Here is a 10,734-nt window from a genome sequence, read left to right on the forward strand (position 1 = left end):
ATAAATTAGTAATAGAAACTTGATCAGAATCAAATTTTGTGGTAGAGTGGAGATTATCTCCACGTGACAAAGGAAGCATGCATGGTTCCTGGTCATCTCTCTTTATGGCACATCAATGGTGCCAGTCATTAAATGGTGTGGATTGGTGGCATTTTAGTTTTATAATTTTCTCTTTTTTATTAGCAACAACACTGTTTGGGTATGTGTGTGTGTTCATGTGTACACATGCATGTGGAGGCCAGAGGACCCCTTCAGGTATTATTCCTTAGATGCTGTTCACCTTGCTTCTTGAAGTGGGTTTCTCACTGGCCTGGAGTTCACCTGTTTGGTTAAGCTGGCTGACTAACAAGCCCCAGAGATCTGCCTGTCTCTGCCTCCCCAGTCTGGGGATTATAAGCACATACTACCATGCCTGGCTTTTTCACCTGGGTTGTAAGGATTGAAATCAGGTCCTGTGCTTGTGTGGCCAGCACTTTGCCAACTGAGCTATATCCCTAGCTCTGCCTTCCCCTTCCCATATCAGTTTCCCATCCCCTACCAGTGACTCCTGAATTTCTCAAATGAAGTATGTGCAATCAGAATCTTTGGGGTCTGTTTCTAGGGGAACATAAAGGCAATGGTAAAATTGCATCACAATGACCAGTGTGCACCTCGTCAAGTCGGCATACATATCTTTTGGATGCTATTCTAGTGGATTTTTGGTAGTTTGAAAAGTGCCCATTCTGTGAGTACACCTTCTAGAAGCCCTGGCTCCTCAGAATGGGGAACAGTGTGCAGAAACTACAATCTAAGGTTAGGACTGGCTATTATTTCAGGGCTTATCACTGCCTCGGGATGCTTTATGTTGGCCAAGAGTAAAAAACGTTATGAGTTTACACTGGTGTTTCTAATCCAGATGCACAAGTCCAGTGTTTTTATTTAACCTTAGAAAACTCATACATTTGTATCTCTGCTGATTTTGTTGAAAATATGTTTTTACTTTTTTTTTTTTTGTGGCTCCCTGTAGGCTGTCAACTGCATCAAGATGAAGCTCAGTATCTCCTTCCCAACCACTGGCCATCAGAAACTCACTGAAATGAACAACCCACACAAATGTCATACTTTCTATGAAAAGCACATGGCCATGGAAGTTGCTGCTGCTGATCTGGGTGAACAATGGAAGGTTGTGTGGTCCAAGTCAGTGGCGGGAATGACAAGCTTTTCCCATGAATCAGGGCATCTTGACCCATGGCAGAGCACAACTGCTATTGAGTAAGGGGCGTTCTTGTTATAGACCAAGAACTGGAGAGAAAAAGCCCAAGTCTGATTGGGGATGTGTTGTGGATGCCAATCTGAGTGTTCTCAACTTGGTTATTGTGACAGATACTAATTACTGTGCCTTGGCAGTTGGGACCCAGAGGAGCTGGCAGAATCCAAAAACTTCAATCTCCCTAAAGAAGATGGTGTCCTTAGAAGCAAGCCCTCAGACAAAGAAGGTAAGAAGCCCAGGACCAAAGCCCTGCAGATTCAGTGTCTTGATACTGCATGTGCCCTGCAACGTGAACGCCCACGTATTGCTCTGAAGCAACAACACACTAAGAAAAGTAAGGAAGAGGTTGCAGAATATGTGAACATTTGGCTACGAAAATGAAAGAAGCTAAAGAGTAACAGCAGCAGGAACAGATTGTCAAGTGACCTAGACTGTCCTCACTGGAGCTTCCAATAAAAAAAAGAATCGTTAGGAGTAACAAATAAAGAACCAGACCTTGAAAAGAAAGAAGGAAGGAAGGAAGGAGGGAGCGAGGGAGGGAGGAAGACTGAATCTCAGTTCTTACTGACACCAACTTAATTACTTATTTGATCCATCTCTCAATATACTACCTACTCTTGGAATGGCATTATTCCTTCCAACTACAATATCATTACTAAAAACAACTTTAGATAGCTTTCCATTCTTTTTATCCTAAGGGTATATTCCATAGGAGCATAATCAGATTATTTTAGAGTCAATGACGATATTTTAAACTCCTTTCTGCTTTCTGTTAGGTTAGTACTAACTGGATTTGCGCTTACATTCCTACATTTTATTTAGTCTCAAAAAGACCCCCCCGCCCCTGCACGCCAAATAAGTTTTTTGTTTTTTATTTTTTGGCTTTTTTGAGACAGGGTCTCCCTGTAGCCCCAGCTGGCCTGGAACTTACTATGTAGATCAGGCTGGCCTTGAACTCACAGAAATCCGCTTGCCTCTGCCTCCTGAGTGCTGGGACTAAAGGCGTGCGCCACCATGCCCAGCTCAAAATAAGTATTTTTAAAAATTAAAAAAATATAAAAAATAAAATTTTAGTTCTCATGAATTGTTTTATAATTATGTTATTGAGTCCCTAAGTCAATAAAACAGTATGTTCTAGAAGTCTGTCTCCATGCCAGTTCTCTTAGCCCTGTTCCATTTCTCCTCCAAAAAGTTTATGGTTCATTCTATTATTTTTAATATAAGCAAATGTGTGTACTGACATATGCAAATTTATTCAGTATAGGTATATATTTATGCTTGTTGTGCTCTTAGAGAAACTTCAAAGTAGTCTACATCTCTCTGTATCCCTTTTTCACTTAACACGATATTCTCAAGTACTCCATAGCTGTATTCAGAGAAATTCCTTATTTTTTCTTTCTCCATTGAGTAGAATCTCACTTTATGTTGAAGAGTTTACTAGTGAACTTCCGAGATGTTTCAGGTCTTTCACTGCTTCTCACAGTGCTATAACAAACAGCATTGTGCTTACAGCTTTCTTTTTTTGTCTGAGTTTGTGTGGGGTACACATATGTGTGCACATACACGTGTAGGTAGGTGTGAGTGCATAAGTACATATGAGTGCATGCCTGCAGAGGCCAGGGGAAATCTCTGGTGGTGTTTGAGGAACTGTCCACATTGGATTTCGAGATGGAGTTTCTCACTGGCCTAGGCTCACTGAGGAGGCTAGGACAGCTGGGCAGTTGAGCCCAGGGAACTCCTGTCTTCACCTCCCCAGCGCTGTGTTGCCACCACACCCATTTTTTTTTTCAGTTACAAGAATTTTTTTCTCAGTGTACATTTTTATTGAATATTTGTGTACTCCATACATTTTAATCTTAGTTAGACCCCCTCCCCTATCTGTATGCCCCTAATAGCCCTCCTCCCCACCAGATTTCATGCATTCTGTCATATATGTTAAGGCCTTTTGAGTCAAGTTTGTGTACCCAGATGACCCTCAGTGTGGATTCATCCACTGGAGTCTAGTCAACTCCAGAGCCACTCCCTTAAAAATTAACTCTCCTTTACCCAGCAGTGATCAGTGGTCAATAGTTACTCGGCTAAAGTGGGGGACTCCTGCCCATTTCCTCAGTTCTATGCTGGGTTTTTGTCTGATTGAGTTTGCGTGGGTCTTGTGCATGCTGTCACCATTGCTATAAGTTCATATGAGCAAGTTCCCAGAGGCCTAGAAGATTCTGTTTCCTTATGATCAAGCACCAGCCCTGGCTCTGAAATTTTTTGGCCACCTCCTCCCCAATGGTCTCTGAGCCATGGGTGAGTGAGTTTTAATACAGGAGTCCTGTCCAAGGGCACACGCCAGAGTCTCTTATTCTCTATACTTTGGCCAGTTGTGGCTTTCTGCGTGCATCGCCCTCTGTTTTGCTGGAAGAGCTGAGGACCTGGGTCCTCTGCAAGAACAGCCAGTGCTCTTGACAAGGAAGTTTTGCTGGTGAGAGTTGAGAGATGCATTAGTATTATTTCTACCCCCTGTTCTGCTATGTTTCGTAAGTCTTAGGTGTAGAGGTTGCATTGCAGATGTGTCACTTAGGGCTGGGCATCTCACAGACACCTATTCTCTATGTTTAACCAGTTGTGGAACTCTAATAGTCTCCATCTGCTGTTGTTGCTGCAGAAAAAAAAAATAAAAAGCTTCTTTGATGAGTGGTGAATGGTATACTTTTCAGCAAATATAAGGATTCATATTTATCATAGAGTAGGAAATTTCATTTGTCTAGGGATGTGACAGAGATAGGGTTTTCTCTAGGCTCTGTGACCTCTCCAGCCATGTGTATTTGGCTGAGTTTACAGTGCCACACATGAGTTCCTTCCCACTGAGAGGGCTTTAAGTCCAATTAGGTAGCTGTTGCTTACCCCCTAGATAAAAGTGCCACTGCTGCACCACTGTAGTTTGTTGTGTCGGTCATTGCTGTGGTTATTAGGCTTTGAAGCTGGGGTTGGACCATTGATCGATTTTCTCCCTTACCAGCTTGTATAGTGTCCTCTAAAATTAAGAGAGTTAGTCTTCAGAGAGGCGGCTTCCGGGCCAGCTCCAGCTCCATTGCTCCAAGTCTATGTCCAAAGTATGTCCTGTCTTTAGCCATAGGGTCTTACCTTCAAGTTCTGGGTGTTAATCAAGGGCTGTGGTAATAACCTGTGTTATGTTGGTAGTCTCTTTGACTACCCTAATCAACAACTCAAAGGGAGGTTTCTCCTGTCTGGCACTGTGTTTCTTGTTATATAGCCTTCAGCTGTACACATGCACTCATGTTCAGATATTGTATGTTATTTTTCATTATGTTTTTGAGCTAATATATTTCCCTCTGGCTTTTCACACCTCCTAAGCTTTACTTTTCTCTCCTCTCTCTATATGAGTTCTGGGGATTAAACTCAGAGCCTCATGCTTGCACAGCAAACACTTTACCAAAAGAGCCATGTCCCCATCCCACACCTTTCATATTTTTGACCATTGTATTTTTGAGATTGAGTTCTTTTTCAAAATTTTTAATTTTACGTATATGAGTATTATGCCTGCATGTATGTAAGAGGGCATTGGATCCCCTGGAACTGGAGTTACAGACAGTTGTTAGCCGCCATGTAGGTGCTGGGATTCAAACTTGGGTCCTCTGAAGAACAACCAGTGCTCTTGACTGCTGAGCCATCTCTCCAGCCAAAGATTGATTTCCCAAGTATATATATATATATATATAATTTCGTTAGCTATTGCCCAAATCACTTCACAATTGTTCTAAAAATTTCAATTTCTACTTGCAATGATTGATAACATCTGTTTTTAAACACGCTTATCTGTAGTGGTTAAGTTTATGTGTTAATATAACTGGTCACTAGGTGCATAGACCTTTGGTTAAACACCGTCCAGAGTGTGTCTATGCAGGTGTTTCTGGATGAGAACAATATTCATATTGCTAGATCAAGTTAAGAACATTGCCCTTCCCCAGGTTAATGGGCCAATCAGTTGAAGGCCTGAAGCGACAAAAAGGCACAACAAGAGAGTCCTCTCTGCCTATGTTCAAGCTAGAACACTGGTCTTCTCCTGTCTTCAGACTCAAGCTTGAACTCTAAGGGGAACTTAAACCATCGACTATCTTGGTTCCAAGGTCCTCAGACTTGGATGGGTGCACCCTATTGGTTCTCCTGGGTTGCTGGCTTGCCTGTTGAAGCTTAGAACTTTCTTAGCCTCCACAGTCATATGAGTCAAGCCTTTATATTCTCTCTCTCTCTCTCTCTCTCTCTCTCTCTCTCTCTCTCTTTCTCTGTTCTGTTTCTCTGGAGAACATTAATGCAAAATCCAACATGTGTTTTTGTCAGTGTTATGTGTGAAATGTTAATGTGTTTTAATTTACACTTCTCTTGACAGAGGTTGAGCATCTGTTCTATGGATAAGAGTCATTTGCACTTACGTTTTTCAATCAATCATCCTTATCTCTGGCCTGTTTTTCCATAGGATTTTCTTTTTTCCTATCTATTTTAAGAAATTCTTTCAGTATTATATTAACCTTTTGTGATATAAGTTGCAACTATTTTTCCCAATTCATTTTACTTTGCTTATGACCTTTGTGGGGGGCATGAAAAATGTTTAATGTAATCAAATGTATCTTTCTTTTTTTCTGTGGCTTCTATATTGTTAATTGTGTTTGGGATATATTTCCCAACTCCCATGTAATAGATTTATTCATGTTTCTTTAAATCTTTTATTATTTCATTTTTGTATTGAAATCTCTGAATTCACTGGAAATATTTTGTTCTATGAAAAAAATGAATGAAACTACTGCTATCTGTTTCACATAGCTGTCAAGGTATCCCAATACCAGTTACTGAAAATACTGGTTTTGCCACTAGTCTGAGATTCTCTCTTTTTCAAATATAATTAACTTCTCTTCGTAATTGTACCAATTTCTGTGTTTCTGTTTTATTCCATTGCTTTATTATATATGTGCCAATAGTTTATTGTTTAAATTAAATGACAGGTTTAACATCATTAGTGACCCTTGTTTCTTTCAGAAAAGATTTTATGTTTTTAACTGTGTGTGTGTGTGTGTGTGTGTGTGTGTGTGTGGTCTATTTGTGCTTATGTGCAGTTGGGTACAGGTATTTTCAGAGGTCAGAGGAGGGCATTGGAGCTGAAGTTACAGGTGGTTGTAAGCTGCCTGACAAGAGCTGAACTTGAATCCTCTGCAAGGACAGTACATGCTCTTAACCACTGAGTCACCTCTCCAGCACACACACCCTAAGTCTCATTTTTAAGAGTTCTCTTAACTTTTCTTGTTTGATTTTTATTTCAAGTGAACTGTATCAATTTTCAAAGCTCTAGTAAAAGCATGATGGTATTTATAAGTTAAGTATCTCATTAAGTTTATAAACTAATTTGGGAGAAAAACTGACAGCTTTGTGATATATTTTCTGATCCAAGACATGGTATGTTTTTCCATTTGTTTGTTCATTTATTTATTTAATTTTGGCAGTGTTGGGGGTTTAAAGTCAAGGCCTTGAGCATGCTAAGTGTTGTGGTTTGAATGTGAATATCTCCCCATATGCTCATGTATTTGAATACTTGGTCCTCAGCTGGTGGCACTGTTTGGGGAGGGTTACAGAACCTTTAGGAGGCCTTACTGGAAATAGTAAGTCACTGTGGGCGTGTTTTGAGGTTTTATAGCCTGGCTCCACTTCCTATTATCTCTGCTTCAGTGACTGGTTGGCCTCATGCTCCTGCAGCAATGCCTTCCCTGCCATGACGGACTATGTTCCTCTTGGAGCGGTGAGCCAAAATAAGCCCTTTCTCCCTGAAGTTGCTTTTGTCAAGGTATTTTATCACTGCCTCAGAAGAGAAACTAAGACACTAGGCAAGCATCCTAATGCTGAGCAACAGCCCCAGCCTCTAGGTCTAGTTTTGAGTCTTTCAGGAGTGTTATTTCCCTCATGTAGATTTTGAATATTTCTTTAAAAGTTCATGCCTAGATATTTTACCTTCTTTCTGTTACCATAGATGGCCAGTCCCTTCCATTATGTCATATATATCTTTTAGCCCTGTTTAGCCTTGTTTTGTTTTTGAGACAGGGCCCCATGTAGCCACAAGTAGCTGAGGCTGAACTTGAACTCTTGGCCCCCCTTCTTCTATCTCCCAAGCACTAGGATTACAGGCATGCACTACCATGGCTGGCTGGTTACATCTATGAATGCTATAGAGTTTTTTATGTGTTGATTTAAAAAAAATTATTTATTATTTTTATTTTATGTATATGAGTGTATTGCCTACATGTGTCTAAGTGTACCCCTGTCATGCAATGCCCACAGAGGTCAGAAGAAGATGATGGATTCCCCTAGAACTGGAGTTACAGATGGTCATTAGCCACCATGTGGGTGCTGGGAATCGAACCCAGATTCTCTGCAAGAGCAGTCAGTGCTCTTAACCACTGAGCCATCCCTCCAGTCCCTTATGTGTTGATTTTTTAATTTTCTATTTTACAGAATTTCCTTCTCCTCTGTGTTAGAGTCCAGGTCTGTAGACGACCCTCTTCCAGTGTAGAAAAGCCACACAAGACAGGCCATGAGGGCCCCCTTGCAAAACAGGAACTGGCCAGGCAGCTGCATTTAGAGCTGTCTCTGCACAAAGCTGTTCCCCAGATAATTTTAGAAGATAAACAGGTCCCTGTACCCCAGATCCTCTTATGTAAGAGCTGTCTCAGTACAAAGCTGCTTCCCCTGAAACTGTAAAGATTTTTTTTTGCCATCTTCCACATTCCCCAACCCCCCAATAAGAACTTCCTCAGCAGTCAGCAGGCGGCTGGTTGCTTTCTCTCCTCAGCTGAGCTGCCAGCTAGCAGCAATCCTAAGAAATAAACTGCTTGGCCGGAGTCCTCCTGTGTTTTCTGTGGCTATTCCCTGCCCGGCTTTTATCTAACATATGGTGCTGAACCCAGGAAGAGGAATGACTGGGTTACTTATGACCTGGTTCCCTCTTGCTGAACCATGCTGCTGACCATGCACTCTTGCAACCGGCATAAGCTCCCACCACTCACCACATCAGGCCCGAGATTATGAGTCCATCTGCATTCCTCACCCTCTGACAGAGTTTAGGTACATGTTCTCCCACAGAGCTCTGGATCTCTCTCGCTCTCTCCCTCTCTCTCTCTCCTCTTCTCTCTCTCTCTCTCTTTCTCTCCCACCTCTGTCTCCTCTCCCTCTCTCCACTAAGACTTAGATGGCTCCAGAGCTCCTGGAGCTTCCTGCTGGGCCCAATGGGACTCCTTCCTTCTCCCTTCCTTTGCCATGGGCTTGGAAGGGTCTCTGTCTTCCATCGTTCTCCCTGTCTTTGCCCTCTTCCAGTGTCTTCCTCACTTTGCTCAGGATGATTTCTGATACCAGTCTATCCAAGTTTAGGTCTCTTTTGCTTCCATCCTTTAATCTAGGCTATCTCTCCCCTCCTCCCTCTAACTAGTTATGGATTCCCTACACAGGAAAAATGCTCCAGATCCTTCTCCTCTCTCCCTCTCTCATAACTCTTGTTCTGCTTCTAAACCCAGCTGCAAATGTTTAGACCTCTGTAAGTCTACCTGCTTTTCTAAATTTTTCAAAGAAAAACTTCTTCTTTATATTCTTATTTAAACATGCTTTTGTTAATGCTTCAAGTTGCCCAGCATCTTGTACTTCTTTAATTTTCTCTAAAGCTTTCCACTCCCTGCCATGTGTCTGACCTCCATGCAGGCTCTAAAGCTACATTACATCATGCCTAGGCCTAAAGGTCCTGGTTTGGGAAGGTCAACTGGAAATTTAAAAAAAAAAAAATCAAAAAAAAATCTTAAGGGGACACTCTTTCTCCCCATACCATCTTAGTGACTACTAAGTACCCCAAAATCCTAATAACTTATTTATTTCTTGGTCATATGGAATCTTTTACAGGTGCTCTAAATTGGGCAGGTAAACTTCTTTGTCTATTTTGCTATCTTGTCTCAGGGCATTCGAGGCTACAAATCACAGATGTTCAATCACATGTCCTAATCCTAATCCTTTTACAATTTTTGTTTTGGCTTTCAACTTGGACTCTTGATCAGATTAAAAAAATCAGATTATAAATATTTTGATTTTATTTATTCTTAACCTAAAGTGTTAATGTTTCCTTTTTGTCTTTCCTGTCTCCTCTGATTTAAATTATGCTATTATAACTTTGCTGGGTTTCATATGTAAAGGCATCTCCCTCTGTAAGAAACATTAAATATTAGTCTTCTCTTTCAAAACATGTAAAACGTAGAACTTGATTTATGACAAAAAATTCTAATCTTTTAAATCCACCATTCCTTGTAAGACTTTTGTTCAAAAAAGGCCCTGATACATCCTGAACCTGATGGTCTAGAAAAGCTGAGCTGTTCTCTCTTTAAGCAGATTCCTTTAAACGGCTTTATATAAAAGTAAAATCTACCTTGCCAAGTTACTTCGCTTTGTCCATGTGTTCCTTGTGAGGTATTGATAGGGTTCTTAAATAGTTATTTGGCTCTTAAAAGGAAAAAGATACTATTTCAAATCTATGTGACAAATTTTACCCTTTCTTTTATACCACTAAGTCTTTTAAATATTAAAGAACTAGAGATATAAGCTTTCTGTCTTCTATTCTTTGGTGCTCCTAGATTTCATGTGATTACGGTATCTGTGTCTGATATAATTATTTTTATGTAGTTTCTGTTAAAACGATTTTTGAACTATGGCCACTTTAGCTCTTTTTCCTTTCTCATTGTTTTATTGTTCAGAAAAGTTATTGGCTTAATTTTGGCATGCCTAATCAAAATATACATGTACAAATTTATAAATATTTTGATGATACATTCAAAGGCCTTATATACGGGTACCCTAATTATTTTTAAATCTATTAAACAGTGTTTCCGGTTTATTAAGTGTTTCACAAAACTTTCAAATACTGATTACCTATACAAACAACATCTAAAATGGTTGTATAAAATCCTATTTGTTAAATACCTTTTTTGGTTTTAGTTTACTTTCAAAATATCTTAAGGTGTATTCATTTTGTTTGTCTACTTCAAAGGTGTTTTGGTTTAAAAATAATAAACCACATTCTCAACAAATAATAACATCTTAGTTATTAAAACCTATCTTATATATAATTAGATATGTATACATAGGCAACATAAATTTATGTTTCTTAAAATTAATTTACTTGGTATCATATTGATTTTTAAATGAGGTTTCATACAAACTGAAAATATCAAATTAACACAAAAATTTTTTCAGGTCAAAATATTCTCTCTTTAATCATTATCTACAACATAATTCCTAGTATTAAGATATATAAATTAGCCAGGCGTGGTGGTGCACGCCTTTAATCCCAGCACTTGGGAGGCAGAGGCAGGCGGATCTCTGTGAGTTCAAGGCCAGCCTGGTCTACATAGTGAGTTCCAGGACAGCTGGGGCTACAGGGAGACCCTGTCTCAAAAAGACAAATA

The 10,734-nt window shown here is 40.0% G+C and overlaps 1 long non-coding RNA gene and 1 pseudogene across 1 annotated transcript in view; both read left to right on the plus strand.

The window, feature by feature from the left end:
* The first annotated feature begins 1,024 nt into the window (after positions 1-1,024).
* Positions 1,025-1,734, plus strand: LOC103736915 (annotated as a pseudogene).
* A 6,344-nt stretch (positions 1,735-8,078) lies between these two features.
* Positions 8,079-10,734, plus strand: part of LOC115070932 — a 57,076-nt gene continuing 54,420 nt past the window's right edge. The window contains exon 1 of the long non-coding RNA XR_003850044.1: positions 8,079-8,359. This is a non-coding gene — a long non-coding RNA (uncharacterized LOC115070932). The remainder of the gene's footprint in view (positions 8,360-10,734) is intronic.

The sequence above is a fragment of the Nannospalax galili genome, unplaced genomic scaffold (assembly GCF_000622305.1).
Source record: "Nannospalax galili isolate Female #2095 unplaced genomic scaffold, S.galili_v1.0 scaffold54, whole genome shotgun sequence".
In the NCBI taxonomy this organism is placed as follows: Eukaryota; Metazoa; Chordata; class Mammalia; order Rodentia; family Spalacidae; genus Nannospalax; species Nannospalax galili.